Here is a 19695-nt window from a genome sequence, read left to right as displayed (position 1 = left end):
TTTTTACACCAACTTAAGTAGGTACCTACGCCAAAGTCGACAATACACGCGTTGTGTATCGATCGTGTCGCGGCCCGAGTCAATGTCCCTCCTCGAATTTCAACTTGCATGCCAAAGAGCTGTCTATCACAGAAGGTATGTATGGCGATGATGGGAGTCGATTCTATTCTAGGAGCGGCGGCAATCCGCCCAAAATGGGCAAAATACGGTAGATTTAAAAATAGCATTACTCATTGGCGAGTCTTGGGTTAAGTTAGGCGGCAAATGAGGGTATCCCAATTAAAATTCTAGGTTTTGGACGGTTTCAAATTACATGGTTTTGTATACTAATTGAGTTCTTTCACAACTACGTATCTACGACTTCAAATTATAAAAGACATTCGAAAATTGAAACATTCAGGGCTACGTCGAACATAAACATAGAAAACATACACAAGTTTACGTCTACCAATAATATGTTAGTAACTAATTCCTCTGGATATTCCAATTTCCAATATGTTTGACTGATAATTGCAGGTTATTAACATATCCGCTATGAGGGTTTTGGTTCATTTATCTGTGATGGATTTTAGGAGATTATTTTTAATGAGGATTCATTCCTCTTTAGATCTGAATCTTATCATAATTGTATCAACAAATCACAGACTGTGAAGAAATATGAATATATTCAAAAAAGTCTAAGTGGTAACAATAGAGTAGAGACTGTCTAGGATCTTGAAAGGAATACTCCCAAAGTACATGTATGTGATTTAAATCTTGATAGAAGAATATCAGTGAGGTTCTCGAGTGTTATTTTATTATTAGGATGTATCAATACCTCGATGTTTTCGCTAAGAATTTACTAATGATCACGCTGGAAATGAACGAAAAATCTCGTTGAAAATTACGCAAACGTGAATGCCAAAAGTACGCTAATGATCTGACAAAGGATTTTAGTTTAGGTCATAGATACATCATTACATTTTTGATCAATAATCGAGAGCGGCTGGCACTTGACCCTCTTTTGAGCCCATAGTTCTAACGGACCCGGATGATTGGATATCGGTAACTTATATGGTAACTCATCAGACTAGGAAGAGGAACAGCATAGCCACACATCAACATCCCCGTGCTTATCACTCTTCCATGGACAGAGTGAATGCAACGCAAGGGCCAGTTTGATATGGTAGAATAGAATAAATTTAGGCACTGTAGAAACTATGCAACTGTCAGTTGTAATCGCTCCCGTGATGCCTCAGTAGTGGATGAAGGAGCTGTAAATCAGGTTAAGTGGTTAAGAATAAAATAATTCGATTTTTCTATATTGAGTATTTCAGACGCCTAATGTTGTTGACACAAGCTGGAAGACCCCGATAACGAAATATTGACATCGTGCACAACCTAGAAGACAGCAAATGGGTGTTACCAAGGTAAATAATTACCTTGGGTGTTACTCTTGTAGATTACGTCCAAGATGAACCTAGATTTGACGAAAACATAAAACAACTGGCGCGATTAATCTCATCTATTCTTATACATAGATGAACCTGGATCACTCGAGGGAAATCAGTGCAAGCAAAAAGCTCTTGATCATTCATTTGAGAAACATTGATGGTTAGAGATTAGGGAATTTGCGAGTTGCATATTGGATATTCATCCACCTTAGGGCCTCTGGGTGAACGCGTTTTGTAGTGTTTGATTGGTATCAGAATGATCCGAAACTCTTTTCAACAAACAAACAATTTCGGTTGGTGTCATGGCCCGACTCGATTGCGGACGAGTTCCTGCTATTGTTGAACGGTTTCCATCTGGGATTGTTCGATTCATCTTGTTCACCCTCAGACTTCAACTTTGGACTGGTGCCGCCTATTTACATCAGGAGGCACGGTTAGATACTGACAGACTACAAATAGGTATTGAACGCAAAGGACGGTTCACAGCGAGCATTGTTAGCATGACCATAGGGTAAGTACCAGCAGACATAAGGATTGTTCTTTTTGGGGGCTTGACATGGCTAGCCATCAGGATTGACCACTAGGCAGATTAACTATACGATAAATACCGGTTTACATCGGTTTTCTTTTGGAAGTGCGTCTAGTACCGGATCATCGGTACGTCTAGTACCGTAAGGCATCGAGATAATTACTAGCTTCAGGGGAAGGTCAATGTTTTCGATTAGAATAAGGTAAGTATTTACCATAAGGACGGCTTTGGCGGTGTTGCGACGAATTTTGGTGAAACAGATAATAATGTCATCTAAAAGCAATCAATTAAGTGTACTGGGATTGTTAGCGTTAAATTCTTCGTATTAAAGAGTTCGCCCCTCTGGATATTACGATCCCTATGTTATGTACTCTCTCTCTTCTTGGCGTAACGTCCTCATTGGGAAAAAGCCTGCTTCTCAGCTTCTATGAGCACTTCCACAGTTATTAACTGAGAGTTTCCTCTGGCAATGACCATTTTGCATGCGTATATCGTGTGACAGGCACGAATATACTTTATGCCCAAGGAAGTTAAGGAAATTTCCTTTACGAAAAGATCCTGGACCGACCGGGAATCAAACCCGTCACCCTCAGCATGGTCATGCTGACTACCCATGCGTTTACCGCCTCGGCTATATGGGCCTTATGTTATGTTATAATAGCTGTTTATAACTCATTGTTACAAACTTAAGTTATGATTCTTTGGTATTCAGATAGAATTGTTACAAAGTTGTATCGAATTATGATAGAAACTAGTTATTTTGAAACTAAGATTCATATCACGTTTTGTAATAAATTTGATCTGTTTATAACACAACAAGCTATTAGTTTTACATTACAATAGAGTACTTTTTGTTACAATTCCAGTAATTTTTACATCATCCTGCATCTATAACATAATAAGTTTTTTATAATAAATTATATAACAACATGTTACAAACTTGATATAGTTTTCTAGTCGGGTTCTGGTTTCAACCCCAGACTCGTCTCGTTCATCCTTTTTTCTCTTTTGTAGATAAAGTCTCGTGTTAGAGGGCATATAGGCTTTGGTCCAGTTTTCGAGCGCCCAGACAAGAAGCAGTTCAGTTAAGGAGCAGTCAGTTATCGAACAGATGCTGTACTGCCGTGTGCAGCATAGTTGTCCCATGTTCTATGGAATTCCCTATGAACATGGGACAACTATGCTGCACACGGCAGTGTAGCATAGCATCGTGTGCAAAAATGAAAACATTGATACAGAAGGCTCAAAGTGAATACTGAATATACAGGGGATACTCAAAATAACTGGGATAGGTAAAAATTTCACTTTACAAAAAATGTTCAACTCGCTGTAACTTTTCGAAAAGGGCATCAAATATTCTCAAATTTTGACTGTAAGTTCATCAACTAGTTGTGTATCAGTGGTTCAAATTTGGAAAAGATCGGGCCATTCTACACGAAGTTATGAAGATTCTAGAAAAAGGTATAATTAACCGATAGCCAACTTTGAGCTGTTCAATTCAATGAACCGAATGCAATGAAATTTTGGTCATTTATGGCTAATATAATGAACTTTGGAAAACGATTGATTTAATTTAAAATTATTAATAAGAAAAAAAGTTATAGCGATTTCATTTATTGTATGTTTTTTTTAGTAAATTTATCCATTTTTCATATGCATCCCATTACTTTTTCAATTTAATGCCGGCTATTTGGTTGCTTTCCTTTGAAACATAAATATATTAAAGTCAATTAGAGGGAATTTAAATGAACTATAATTACTACCTCGCATTTTGAAACGAGGATAAAGTTTTGGATAAATTGATGTTATATTAGAAAAATAATCTAATCGTTATAATTTTCTTTCGTGTGAAGAATTTTAAGTTAAGTCAAAAGTTTTTAATAACTCATTATATAAGTCATAAATGATCAAAATTCCATTGAATTCGGTTAATTGAATCCGGAGAAATAACAGCTCAAAGTTGGCTGTTGAATAATTATACCTTTTTCTAGAACCTTTATATCGTCGTGTAGAATAGCCCGATCTTTTCCAAATATTGACCACTGATACACAACTAGTTGATAAACTAACAGTAAAAATTTAAAAAAATTTGATGCCTTTTTCGAAAAATTACAGCTAGTTGAACATTTTTTGAAAAGTGAAAATTTTACCTGTCCCAGTTATTTTGAGTATCCCCTGTATATCTTACTACATATTACACACTATTGCATTTCATTTATTTTTTGGGAAATCCCGGAAACTTCGGAGAAACATCCTGGGATTTGAGATTCGTGACTTTCTAACACGAGTTTTTGTCTACAGAAGAGAAAAAAAAACATCTTAGAAAGTGTGCCGCGCTAGTGTACAGGCGTGAAAACTTTTTCTCTTGTCAATTTTTGGAATTTAATTTTCAATTTTTAAAATTTACATAATAATTATTGTTTTAGATAAAGCAAAATTGGTTTAAAATTGTTCAAAACTGGGTTCTAATAAAGACTGTTATGTGCGCTGAAAACAAACCGTGTTTTGGAGAAGAAAAGTTCTGCTGATACTTGGAAGATTCATGTGATTTTAAGTGCGTTTGTGAATACCGGATAGAACAAAACCTCGTGAGTCACGTTTGAATTGATTGGGGATACACTAGGGGATACAACAGAGCGTGTGATTTTCCGATTCCTGTTTTTGACCAACCATGAAGAAGTAAAGACAACGGAGCTGCGCTAAATAGTGTGAGCGTCCCAAACTAAATGCGTCCCCCTGGACCCCATTGGACCCCAGGCGCCTTACAGAGCTCGTCTTTGATGGAACACACTCAGCGAGGTGACGAAACCGATGCCATGAAGGTATCCCTTTTAGGGTTAATCAGAAAAATGCTGTCATAGAAGAATTTGGACAACCAGGATCATGACCAGGATAGTGTACAATGTACATGTACAATGTACTGTACATGCGTTTTTTCTTCTGAGAGGTTTTCAAATAATTTCGAGTATTGAGTGCTGAGCTAGGCGCTGAGTCTCGGTGATGCTCTGGCTTATGGAAGACACAAAATAACAGTGACTCGGTAATAAAGTGAATGCTGTGTTGTATCGCGATTCAAGTGGAAAAAATACCTGGTGTTGTGTGAGGAACTGCAGGATGGTAATATTCGGGTGACTTTGTTTCATTTGGTACTGTAACTGCAATGTTATAATTTGGAAATATGTGTTCCTGTAATAGTGGGAGGGGTGCGTTTTTTATCTTTTTTCTTTTCGTTTCAGAGAGCAAGTAAAGGCGCTTAAGCCTAGGCATAAGGGACAGGGCATAAGGGGGAAATATCTTTGTCCCATCCCAGGAAACCAAGGACCAAGAAGTTATATTAACCGTCTTAGCAACGTTACTTCCACCGTTTATATTTCATATTCATGCTACTTATACGGAACGGTTGGTACGAGATGTCCCCGTTCTCTGATTTTAATAACAATAACAACGCTGCACAGTAGGCCTGGCCGCTTTAATGTTTGCAATACATCTCAGATGTGCTGCAAGGATTAATAATGACAAGAAAAATGATGGAATTAGTCGATTCTATCATTTTCCAGGATTCTTTCAATGAATGGCTGTGTATGTGTAGACTAGACTAGACTAGACAGAAGAGAAAAAAAATATCTTAGAATAATAAATAGGAGGAAAGAAGACAACTAAAAAGCACTTATCTGTCGAAAAAAAAACGAAAATGTGAGGTTATCTGGAGTGGAGGCTGTATCTGACTGGTCTAGCAGCCACTTTTTTCCACACTAATCAGGTTAAATACGCTACGGATGTTTTGATAAACTACCAGAATGTGGATTTTGCCGATTTATTTCAAGGGATTCAAAGTTTGGTATTTTCATATTTCCTGCAAAACTTTTAGTGGCAGAATTGGTTAAGAATTTTTATTACGAAATATGTAAATATTTACAGAATTTTCCAAAAATATCTGAAGTTCTTGTAGCTATTTCTGGTAGACCTATTTAGGAAATTTAGTGCTTGAAGAAGCTAGACTGCTGAAGAACATAAATCTTTTCAAATGTTTATAGAGAAATCCCTTAAAAATAAAGTATTTTATTATGTAATCTCTGAAATAGTTTTAACAATGTTTACTAACGTCCAGACAAAATGTCTAGCGAAATTAATTGACTTATACTGAGCAAAAATTAATGGCGAAATTACAAATCGATTTTCCAAGACAAGTTTTAGATTTATTTCGCGATATGATCATAACACTAACTTGAGATTTTTATCATTTGTCGGAGCTTAGTATGAGTGTCACAGTTGTTCAATGTGGAATACTTCCCGAGGGTATTTCTGGAATTGTTCGTACTAGATACTAATTTTTAGAAGATCGTAAAAAGATTCCTTTGAAAATCGTAAGGGGCTGTTCATAAACCACGTAGACCAAAATTTGGCCATCTCAGACTCCCCCCCCCCCTCTCCCCTCGTAGACTTTCGTCCATACAAAAATTTTGAAATTTGTATTGAGCGTAGACTTTGGTCAGACCCCATCTCACCCGATAAAAGTCTACGTGGTTTATGAACGGCCCATAAACATACATTACAGATTGTACATTACAGATATACATTACAGATTGCTTGTGACATGTTTAGTGCAATGTATATCCATATAGAATTATTAAGAAAAAGGTTGTGATATTTTTATGAACAGTTCAGGTAGACTTCTTCCCTCATTGTTTGCTAATACCTTGAAGGGTCTTTGCACGATTCATACCCAAATCAGGTTTTACTCTCCGACGTGAACCATTATTATTTTAACCACCTTCGAATAGTTATGGCTAAGAGATCGCTTTAGGTGGCGCGCTGCAGCTGTTAAGGCTTCGCGATGCAGCAAGTTCTTCTGAAATTCTTCTTGGAACACCTTTAGTGACTTCTTAGGAGATTGCAATATGGATTACTTTAGAAGTTACCCTGGTATTCATTCGAGCACTTCTCTAGAGATTTCTACTTGCAGGATTACTTCAAAAATTCCTCACGTAATTTCACCAGTAATTCTCCTTCTTGGCATTTTTAGAGGCTCTTCAACAGAGATTCCTCCAAAGATATTCACACGGATTTTTCTGTGAGTTTATCCAGGGATTACTTCAAAAAATGTGCTTACTGTTGTGATTAGCGTGCTTTCCGGTTACTGGCGTAACCGCTCCCAGTATTAAATGTGTGTGCCATGCTACGCGGCGGAGAATGCTTTCGGCTAAGAATACATACTTCGGAAATCAAAGCGGAAGGGCCGTGAAAAAGGAGCCAGTTCGGACAGTATGAGTTAAAGCAGAGTGTGCGTAGAGTGTGGCCGACCCACCTCCACTTTCGCTCCCGAATTTCTGTCGCTATCGGCTTTTGATGACATCGACGATGGAGCTCCACGTTGGAGATCCAATAGTGAGGCCACCATGCACGAATTATATACCGCAGGAATCTATTGATGAAGACCTGCAGACTTTGCGTGTTCTCCGCTGATACACACCAGGTTTCACTGGCGTTTAGCAGCGCAGATTTCACGTTCGAGTTAAAAATTCGGATTTTGGTGTGCCGACTAATCTGGTTGATTTTCCATACATTTCTTAAACTCGCAAAGCAGCCCTCGCCTTCTTGATCCGTGCACCTATGTCGATCTTGGTGTCGCCATCGGCCGCCATTTGGCTATCAAGATATTCTTCATTACACCAACGAACCTAACCTCAAAATGACTGACAATTCACAGGTCATTTTGACAGAAGTAACATGAGCATGAAAAGGACGGCAACAAGATCGATAAAGTAGAATCTATCATCCGTCTTTTTCGTGCATGTGTGTGGTCTGTCAAAATGACCTGAGAAATGTCAAACATTTTCATGGCTAGCTTTGTTGGTGTAATGAAGAATTGGAAGCTTTCAAAATTCTCCAGATTTCCCAGCTACCGTAAAGCTGGAAGGGTTGACCGTGTTTACATAAAACGATTTAGTCTTGTTGACGTTGATGGTAAGACCTGCCGCTGAAGAGCGATCGGCAATATTATCGAGCTTGATCTGCATATCAGAACGCCGTTGAGCTAGGAGAGCAACGTCATCCGCCAATTCGAAGTCATTTAGGTACTCCATGGTAATGGCTGCCCCTGCAATCCACGATTTGGGTCACGGTCATTCGCACCAACCAGGATCTCGTTAATTACGAGGAGGACAGTAGCGGTGATAGTATACATCCTTGCCTCACTCCAGCAACGACCCGGATGGGATCGGACAAAACACCGTTGTGCAGTACTCTGCCCTGTACTGTGCTTCAATGAGGCCGATTTTCTCAAAGAGACCTTTGCGCCTGAGGGCTTCCACGTGTTTCCGTGATTGAGACGGTCGAAAGCTTTTTCGTAATCAATGAACACCAGGTAGAGAGAGAGACTCTTGGAATTCATTGATTTGCTCCAGAATGATACATAGCGAGACAATATGGTCCACACAGGATCGTCCGGCACGGAATCCTGCTTGCTGCCGTCGGAGAGTTGCGTCAGCAATCAAGCAAGCTAAATTAAAATCCAGTATTTTGTGTTAATGGAAGCCTAGTGCTAATGTGCTATGATATCGATTGTTGTTGAGTCGCGAAAATGGTCGAATTGAACGATCATCTAATGCACATTGCTCATGATTATGCTCGAAGACCAGATATGAACCTTCACTTCATAGCACCTGATGAATAGTTACGTATAATTGAATAAAACTTAAAAATTCCTTCACATAAAAAAATAACATAGTGCATGTTACGCATCGATTAAAGTACTTTTTTTTTCAAAGTATACCATGACAGTAAAAAATGACAATTCGAGAGTGGAAATTCCTCAGACGAGTCACTTTCTTCTGAACATCAATCAGGCTCGCTTCATTCTCGCTTCGATAGGTTAGTTGGTGGTAAATCGAGCATCACCTGCGCCACAACCACGTGAGTATGAGGACGACCACGCTGTTGTTGGTGCTGAGATAGCCTACTCTTCTAGTAGTTAAGTGACATAGCCACTTCTGTACCCACGTTACTCGCGCTGCGCCGTCGTCGGTAAGTACCCGCCACTAAGTGGCGGCGGGTGGTAGCGGTGAGAGACAGATCGATTCGTCACGGTGCGTGCCTACATAATTTACTTGCTGGTGGCGGCACTTCGAATCGACCGGTATGAAACGAAAGGAAAAGTTTTACTGCTGTACTGATCTTTACTTCACCGGCGGTTGTTGCGACGGGAAGCGCAACGATCGAGAGCCGCCCCTGCTCGGAGTGTAAAATCTAGTTAATCGCTACCGTGAGCTGATGAGATGTCCAACCGAGTTCCGAGTTGGACGCGGGAGGTGGTGCGACGGCTTACGATGAGCGCGCGGGTTTTTTTCTTCCAATGTGTGTAGGATGTCTAGCAAAACGTCTTGCCACCGCCGCGCCTGTCGCTTCTTCGCAAGAAAATGATTGCAATGTTTGGTATCGGCTCGAGTCGCGTCGCATCGCTAGTCTGTCTCTGTGTCAGTCGTCTGTTTGTGCGATGGCTTTTCTCCTTCAACCAGCAACGCCGCCGCCGCCGCAATGAACGTCATGAATGATGATGAGCGGATATTTTGCACATCATCGTTATGGTTTGCAATGGCTCATCTGCTCATTTTCTCTAAGATGTTTTTGTTATTTTTCTTCTACTCCTTCGGCAGTTTTCAGCAGAGCATCGACGACGACGGTGATAGATCGACCTGCTAGGCGCTACTACTGCGCTCGAGATGCCAAGCTGAACAAACTGATCCACTTTGGTGCTGATGGTTGCAGTTGTTGGATGGAAAGCGTCGCGTCGTTAGCAACCATGAGACGCGTCCAATCTCGTATGCAACGCACATAGTTTCGCGTTTGGATCAAATTAAAATTTGAAATAGTTGGGATAGTTTTAGTCGATTTATAAACGGCCCGAAGAGTGAAAAGAGGTCTTGCCCATTAAAAATGCCAGGCGTTTGCGTACCAATCTCGTGCTGGAACGGAATGTGTTGCTGTTTTAGGAAAGCCACAGTTTCTAAACGACTTCATGATGATCGAGCGACCGCGATAAGATAAACATGTGCGTGACACGGACACGACATGTTAACTGCGCTAAATCGCGCGAACGTGACTCAGTTCGTTTTCCGGGGAGCAATTCTTCCAAACATCAATGAATCAATCTCTCGTCCTCAGTCTCAGTGCTGAATAAGGAAGTACACATGCAGTAAGCACTCCACATCCGATAGCACCCATCTTCGGGTGGACAGTTTATAGACTTCCCAAAATAGAAATTCTCGTCATATTTCCAAGTCATTCATACCACCCACTTTCCACACCCAACTAACCGCCCAACCAGTCGGTTTGGATGTTCCCCACATGGAGAATTCCCATTTCCTCCAGCCATAGAAGAATCCAAGCTACAGTCATCGTCGTCGTCGTTGAGTACTCGGATATTTATTTGCATTTCCTCTTTCCCATCCCAAGAAGACACACTTCGTTGTTTGCTTTCGACTTAATGTGCTTAGCGCTCTGTTGACTGATCTAAAGATTCTACCCCACCATGTGATACAAAGAAGGTAGAGGGGCAGACCACTAAAGCAAACTAATTCCCGTTGAGTACACACAAGTGCTCCGTCGTCCGTCGTATGTTAGGAGTTGAGAAGATGAACAGTATAAGTTTACTTTGGAATTTATTCTCGATCCATGTACAGTATGCGGCAGGAAAAAATGCGAAAGTGTTTTTCAACTTCAAACCTCATTTTCGTCCATTTGACATTAACCAATCTATGTTTCAACGTTCCATGATCTAAAATAGGCTAGTTTTCTGAAAAGTTAATTAAAAAATTTCCCATTTTGGTCACTAACCTTTACAGGGCGGCGCCTGAAGATGAAGACAACCAGAATTTTCAAACCGCAGAAAATCGCACAGGTCGCTAAATTTCGCATCTGATAAAACAAAATTTTTGATTTTCTCTACAATATCATCAAATATATGTACTTATTTCATCTGGTATGTGAAACTACATGGCTGTGGATCAGTGTGGTCTGGTTGTTCATCGAATTTGAGGTAATTTTGTTACTGTTACAGTCATTTTGTTTAATGACCATTGGGCGCGCAGTTTATTGATATCCGCTTATTAGGCCTACATTATCACATGTTAAACATCAAATATGTTCATTTTTATTTTTCAGTGATAGAACATTGACTGATACACTGTCATGAAAAAATAGTCATATATATCCCATATTTAGCGTGTAATAGTGCCTTGAACTTTTCGCATTTTTTCCTGCCGCACCCTGTAAGTCTGTCAAATGTGGCGCTCTCGTTTGGCTGTGGGGTGCGGACAACAACGATGCGGTGGAAGGAAGGAAATGTATGCGATCATCACCGTCGTTGTCGTCGTCGTCATCATCGTGTGCCATCCGATGATCCGCCGGATCTCCGGTTACAAATGAATGCTACTTGCGAAGGCATTGGCGTCACTTTACGGAGAACTTCATGGCTTCCAGTCGTGTTACAGAGTACGTTTGTCTATTGTAATATTTGGAGCAAGATTTCTCAAAAGATCGAAATATTGTTCTTTAGATAATAACTATTGATTGGATGTTGACAAATGTTTCATCATGATGGTGAAAGTGTTTCTTGATGATTTTAGACTACATGAACTCTTGGCAGACAGTTTTTTTCTGTGTTCGGGACATAACCACTGCGATTAATATTTGATCTATTGTGGTACACCCGATTTTTTTTTTTTCACGGGTCGTTATTTTGCTATAACTCAGTCAATTTTGAACCGATTCTCATGAAATTTTGTACACTGATAGTACTAATCGTGCCTACATGTGTACAAAATTTCATCATAATCCGTTGAAAATTGTTATAGCAAAAACCAGACCCGTGCAAAAAAAAAATAATCGGGACACGGGGTGTACCTTTGTATAGTGCATGTCGTATTAGGCGCCATCCACAAATTATGTAACGCTCTAGGGGGAGGGGGGGAGTATGGTCGAGCGTTACGCTCCACACAAAATTTTTAGGATTTTCATACAAAAAAGCGTTACGGAGGGGGAAGCGGGGTCGAAAAATGCCGATTTTAGCATTACGTAATAAATGGATGCTGCCTTACTTTATCACTATTGAAAAGTTATAAAGTATTCGGTTTTGTTACAGTAGTCATTTTCAACTAGTTCGCAAGGAAGGATTCTGATTGATACTTACCGTTACATTATAGAAATTGGCAATTGAATACAACAAAAATACGTAAAAATCGACCTTTTTTTTATTTTTGTTGGTGCTGCATAAGTGATGATTAATTGCTGAATTAAAGATGGTTAAGCGACTCAAAAGCTTCATCTGATACTTATCTGTACTATAAATAGAATCATAAATTATTCCAAGTGTGGATATAAGCTCTTCTACGACCTTAATTCAGCCGTCCGGAGAGCTTAAATCAACTAATGGCTGAATAAAATCACCAAAATTGAATGTTCAAGAGCTGAACAAACAACTACAGTTCTTTTACATAGCTTTTGTTCAAATAAAGCCTGATTTGCACAAGCTAGAGAAGCGCTTAGTAAACATCAAATTGTTACCTGGGTAGTTCATGGTGTGATGCGGCTATATGCTCACCATGCCTAAGGAATAAATAGCTAAGGGGGTCTAAAAAAATCTAAGCGCTAACGGAGCCTGTGGAGTACCAAGACGCCCTCTACAGTATTTTGCTTCTACTGTTCCGGTTAGGGCTGTGGACCTTGTGTTTCTATGAGACAATCAGCTGTCCTCCTTTATTCTCAACTCGACGCTGAATAAGGGCGGGATTATGGAGATGTCATTGATTAGTTTAAATTTTCACTGATATGGCATCGCGATACCTAGTTTGGGTAGTGGCTACGGTTTGGATAGCTCAGATCAATCTTCAGCACAAAAGAACAGCAACGATCATTCTTTGCAGACTTATGCAAAATGGTACAGCCCAAGTGGCGTTAGTCCAAGAACCTTACTTTCGTAAAGGGAATTTCTATTTAGGAAACCTTGTGAATCCGGTGTTTGCTACTTTCAGTAAAAAGGAAATGGCAAACTCGCGTGTCATGCCTCGAGCATGTGTGCTTGTCAACAATGCAATCGCTGCTACACTCATCTCTGAACTAACCACTAGAGATGTATGTGCTATCACAATCGATATATCTGTTGGAAACCTCAACAGGAAATACGTTTATTGTTCGGTTTATTTACCGCATGATGAACCATCCCCTACGGATGCTTTCAAGCAAGTCATCGCATACTGCACTTCAAAAGGTCTTCCGCTAATTGTTGGCAGTGATGCTAATGCTCACCATATAATCTGGATCAGCTCAGACATCAATTTGAGAGGCTCCAGTTTGATGGAATACTTAAGTAGTACAGATCTTGGATTACTTAACATAGGCAACCACCCAACTTTCATGGTATCCGCTAGAGAGGAAGTGCTAGACATAACGCTTTGCTCTAGCAGAATTAGTCACGAGCTGACTAATTGGCACGTGTCAGATGAAGCATCTTTATCTGACCATCGCTACATCTTTTTTGAACATGTTAATTCGCAAACTTTGCGTTTCATAAATCCCCGGTCAACCAACTGGGATCTTTTTACCGTTTTGGTTGCAGCCAAATTTCAAGGATACTCACCATCCAGTGACACTCCAAGTGATTTAGATGATGCCGTTGTTACTACAATGGCCTTCATCATGGAAGCTTTTGAAGAAGCTTGCCCTCTGCGGACTGTGAAGACCACAAGAGGAGCCCCTTGGTGCAACTCTGATCTGGCGAAACTCAGGAAACAATGTGGAAAGAGTTGGAACAGACGACGTTTGGCTGGATCAGAGACTTTCAGGTCGGCTGGCAAGGCCTACCAAAAAGCTCTCCGGACTGCTGTACGATCCGACTGGAAAACCCTTTGTACAAATCTATCCAGTTTGAGTGAAGCCAGTCGGTTGAACCTTGCAAAATCTAATGATTTCCAAGTGAATGAACTTCGTTTGCCAAATGGTGATTCCACTTCCTCTGATGAGGAAGTTTTGGAATGTTTATTTAGTTCACACTTCCCCGGGTGTGTGGATATAACATCTTCGGATAAACCTGATATCTTTATTTGTAGTTATGATTGTTTAGATTCGACTCGGAGTATCATAACTATAGAATCGATTGAGTGGGCACTAAAAAGCTTTGCTCCTTTCGTATCTCTTGGAGCAGATAGGATATATCCTATTTCGCTTCATAAAGGCATCGATGATCTCAAACATGTTTAAAAAAATGTTTGCAGTTTTGCTACAGGTTATATTCCCAAATCTTGGCAGAATATTACCGTAAAGTTTATTCGCAAAGTGGGTCGTGCGTCGTATGAAGAAGCATATAGTTTCAGACCTATCAGTTCGACCTCTTTTCTTCTAAAATGCTGGAACGCATTGTCGATCATCACTTCGTGATGTTCATCTGGCCAACGTGCTTTTTCTTGTGTATCAACATACTTAGCAATCTGGAAAGTCCACTGTGATTCTATTACACAAGGTCAGAAGCAATCTTGCTTGGGTGTTTTCTTAGATATCGAGGGTGCCTTTGGCAATGTGGCTTCCGATGCCATATTGGAAGCCGCACGAAGTCATGATCAGTGCTGAAAAATTCATTTCGTCATATCTAAATTCAATCACCTACAGCTCATTTTAGAAGCTGAACCTGAGAATATGGTATATGAAAAACTTGTGCGGCTAGACCAGTTCTGCCAGAAAGTCACGGAAAAACAATTTTTTTTTCGAATATTTAAGGTAAATGTCACGGACTACCTTTGAAAAATGCCAAATGATATTCACCGTGAATATCATTCGCATTTTCCGAAGGTAGTCCGTGACATTTACCTTAAATATTCGAAAAATAGCTGTTTTTCCGTGACTTTCTTGCAGAACTGGTCTAGCCGCACAAGTTTTTCATATACCATATTCTCAGGTTCAGCTTCTAAAATGTGCTGTAGCTGATTGAATTTAGATATGACGAAATGAATTTTTCAGCACTGGTCATGATATATCTCCAATGATTTCCAATCGGATTCACCAGATCAGGTGGCATTTGACCTCTGCGTCTCATTGATTTTGAAATCGATGTGACTAATCAGGTGAAGTTCGTTGGAAGCATTCTTGATACCAAGCTTTCCTGAACACCTTACATTGAGTTCAGATCAAAAAAAGCTTGTATGGCCATTTGGTAATGCCGACGAACTTTTAGTAAAACTTGGGGTCTAAAACCTAAGCATATAAACGGGATTCACATAACTGTTGTTTGACCAATATAGGTTTATGGATGACTTGTGCGGTGGCGAAAGTGTGAAGTGGGAACAATCCAATCAAAATAAGGCCATCTCTAAAGGATGTGCTAGTTGGCGATGTCTGGAGCGTTCTCTTCAACCCCCACGGGCGACAAGAATTGGAACAATTGTAGATTTGCAGTGTGATACACCACTGCTTTGTAAAACTGGGAGCATTCGTTACACGTTGAGAATGATTTGCTGCTTCCAAGTCCCATTCATTGTTTTGGTCAATCATGAAGTAATAATATTATTGCATTATGATCTCCTGAATATAGAATGAATATGGATGGCAGAACTGTGTTGAAAAGTTTCCATTTGGTTAAGGTTACCTAAAAAGTACGTGTTTGGAAACAAGAAGCTTGCAATCTTAGTACCTTTTAAACAAAGGGACATTTATGTACTATGTTTTTACACGTTCTAGATGAGGTCAAATATTAAGTTCATATTAAAAAAGTGCATGTTTTTTGCTCCTTACGTTTTGCTTTTTTGCACTGCTGCACACTACTCAACCACACTCGTTAAGTCACGTTCTAGTTGTGAGAATGTGGTACTAGGAACTAGGTTGCCTACATGGTCGAAGAAAAGTTTGTTTCGAACATCATTAATTTGGATTAAAGGTGCATTATACTGGTGGAAAACGGTACCGCATACTTCATCCAAACAAAATTTAAGAGCATCGCGCGACGGCGCTAATCCACCGTGAGCGCGGGATGCATAAGCTTATTCACCGCGCCGCCGTCGACTCATGATTGATGAGCAACAAGCTCCCCGACGATGGGTTGCATTATTCCGAAGCAGTCGCGCCGGGCTAGATCCGTGCATAAAATCCATGACGACGACGATCATCATCACCAGCGCTGAGTAGCACACCGTCGTCATCATCCTTCTCTGATCTACGGTCAAAGCCGTGCGTTGAATGCCTTTCTTCGACGACGACGTCGACGATCATCGTTGTTGGCGGCGGGCGGCGGTGCATCTTCGTGACTTGCGGTTGTTGTTGATGCTTTGGCTGTGAAGCTGCACTGCACCGCGACGAGTCTCGCTGTCTGTCTGTCTGGGCTGGAAGCGACGATTATCGATGCACTTTACATGCATTTTACATGTGTTTTGCATCGCGTTCGTCGATCGCAGTGCGACGGCTATGGCGGCGGTGGCGCGACGGTGGCGTAATTTTCATCTTCGAGACATAAACCTCGGTTGTTGCGGTAATAACCGTAACACTTTTGAAGAGAAATAGTTCGACCTCTCCTTTTTGTCAGAGGTGGATGGAATTGGAATGTGTGCTTGTGCTAGAAGTGGAAGCCGCAGAAAGATTATCTTTAATTTCGTTTCGTTTTGTGGGGTTCATCTGCACGGGAAAAGGAAGAAGTTTATGTGGTATGTGGATCGCAGTTGACGGCAATTATTCGGTTGATGTCTTGTGCGAACCGTTTGGATATTTTTGGAAAGCAAACTGAACTCATTCGAGACCCAATGGCAAGCGTGCTGAACCATTTTGGCGAAATCATGGGTTCAGTTTGGTCTGCAGTGGACAATGAATGTGTGCCCTAGAAAAATATTATAGTACAGGTATTCTTCGATATAACGTACCCTCGATATAGCGAATTCGATACAACGTACAACATTGAAAAATTTTATTATTCCCATAAATAGGGGTAGGCGGGGCAATATGGACACCCTAAGGTTTTTGCCAACTTTACCTGGCAAGATGTCAAAAAAGTTTAGTTTTTTGATACATGTATCCTTTTAAAGTCTATTTAGCATCTATTGCATAAGAATGCTCACAAAGAAAAATGATTTATCCACTTCAAAAAATGTTTTGAAAAATGTTAGTTTTTCATGACCGTCTTCAAGCATACGGGGCAGAATGGACACCCCCATGGGGCAATATGGACACCATGAGACTAATACGAATTTCGTACATTATTTACACCTATAAAATCATTTCATTACAAAACAACTATTATGGATGAATAATACACCGAAGTAGTTCATTTTTGTTCAGTTAATTTTAATTCAGGCTGTTTTGGATAAAGCTTCGTTTTTGTCGGCATGTACAGCTGTGCCTACAACAACTATTTTTCACATCTGTCGTTTTTTGACCAATTTGTTTCACGCTATGTCTACTATAGTGAACATTTAACCGAAAATATACTGAAATCGAAGAATTTGGTTGGTTTGTAATTTAGGTTATATTTTTCCCTTGCCGCTTCTTTAAAAAAGGTGAGTGTCCATTTTGCCCCGGCAGCAGAAGATATTTGCAAACTTGATTTTTGATATAATAAAGAAGAAAATATAAACATGTTAAGCATGTAGATACAGCAAAACTACTTGCATGTGTTCTAGAAATATCAGGTTTTAATCGACCTGCAATAAATTAATCACTAAATCTTATTTTAGATGGTGTGAAAATTATAATTTCCACGCAAAAAAAACGGAGGACGCAACTTTTTCGTGTAAAATCAAGTATAATTTTAATTTCGAATGTTTCTTTTTTGGAACTACGTTTTAGACAAATGGACTATATTCTTCATTCATTAAAAGTTCAAAAAAGTTCGCATATTTCAAAATATTGAGGGTGTCCATTCTGTCCCGGGTGTCCATAATGCCCCGCCTACCCCTATCCCTTAGATAAACTACGAATTCACTCAAATCAATGTTTTGTTGCAACATTAGCTTTGTTACCCGCAATTAGCGCAATTTGGGGAAACATTTGGTGTACGTTATATCGAAGCAAAATGTACGTTATATCGAAGCACAAAAAACGAAATGACTTTTTCGTCAAAACTCAAATTTTTTTATTATTGGTTTTGTGAATTTCACCGAAATCATTATTTGAGATTAATTTCACGTTGAATACATAAATACTAGCATAAAAATATTAAATTTTTTTCTGCTTCGATATAACGTACACTTCGATATAACGTACAAAGAGAAAACTTTTTTGTACGTTATATCGAAGAGTACCTGTACAATGGAATGTTTCGATTAGTTGAACTTAAACTAACTGCACACATCTGTGGTAAGTTGCTTATTAGGAATTAAACAAAAAAAATGAGAACTGGCTGGAATCGATTATAGATAGTGAAGCTTTCCAAACATTTATTTAGCCTCGGAATGCTGTATAAAGATGAAACTTAGACTTATTAATAATCAAAGTTGGTTGAAGAAAATGTCAACATTTCAGCTTTATACAAGATTCTGTTTTGAGAATGCAACATACATTTATTATGTTTTACTTTTCAGTAGAGTTTCAGAACTCATAACTTATCTGGAAGGTTTCATCCAAACAAGAAAAAGTCTATATGTGACGAAAATTCTATATAGTGGGAGAATTGTCACACCCCCTACAATACTCCTAAAACTCTTTGCAACACTTTTGAAGCTCTCTGGAACACCCCTGAAATCACTTGTAAGCCCTTTTAATGCTCATGAAACCCACTGAAACACCCTGGAACGTCCTTGAAACCCCCTTAAAACCCTTAGTACTCCCCTGAAACCACATTACCATGGAACACTAGGGTGGGACTGATCTTAAAAAATCTCTGCGGGATATGATTTCCCAAGTGGAAAGTGATCTACTAGTCGAAATAAGTGAGCTGTACAAAAATAAGCGGTTTCGGTTGATATTTAGGGGTCGCGCAAAGGGTTTAATTTTCAAACTTAATTTTTCTAGACTAAATCGGTGATTCTAGAACCCAGTTGGATAAAATTTGCGCTCAAAATTGCGATATCTCTACTGGTTTTTGAGATATTTGAAAAAAAGTGTCATATTTCGTTACTTTTTAGGTTGGATACCAAAATATGACATTTTTTATTCAAATACCTATCTCGGAAATCAGTGGAGATATCACAATTCTGAGCACACCATTTTGTCCAATTTGGTTCTAGAATCACCGATTTAGTCTAGAAAAATTATGTTTGAACATTAAACCCTTTACGCGACCCTTAAATATCAACCGAAATAGCTCATTTTTGTAAAGCTCACTTATTTCGACTAGTAGATCACTTCCACTTTCTGGGTAGTGTTCAACAATTGTCTATGAATAAATAACTCTATCAATGGTTAAAATTTCGGCAAGATCGGGCTACGTGAAGCTCGAATTCACGTAAAATTGAACAAATAAATTGACTAACTAACATTCCTGGAAGATACCTGCGAAAGACTATCAAGAAATCTCAGGAGATATCCATTAAGGCATTCCGAAAAAAATGGAGAATTTATGGGAAGAAACTTTCTATCCATGGGAGAATCTCATCTTTGCATAAATGCAGAGACAGAATACCATGAAAGAATCTTGGGGAATCCAAGGAAGAGCTTGAGAAGAATACCTGGAGGATTCCCAGGCGAATTGTATAAAAAATTCTAGATAAATCCGTTATACGGTCCCAGGAGAAATCCCAGCAGGAACATTTGAAAGAGTTCCCAAAC

At 39.5% G+C, this 19695-nt stretch overlaps 1 protein-coding gene across 1 annotated transcript in view; it reads right to left on the bottom strand.

Moving 5' to 3' along the window:
• Positions 1–19695, bottom strand: part of LOC109429628 (klarsicht protein) — an 833281-nt gene that overhangs the window by 655618 nt on the left and 157968 nt on the right. The window lies entirely within an intron of this gene.

The sequence above is a fragment of the Aedes albopictus genome, chromosome 2, assembly GCF_035046485.1.
Source record: "Aedes albopictus strain Foshan chromosome 2, AalbF5, whole genome shotgun sequence".
NCBI classification, from domain to species: domain Eukaryota; kingdom Metazoa; phylum Arthropoda; class Insecta; order Diptera; family Culicidae; genus Aedes; species Aedes albopictus.
This window is presented reverse-complemented; position numbering and strand designations above follow the sequence as displayed.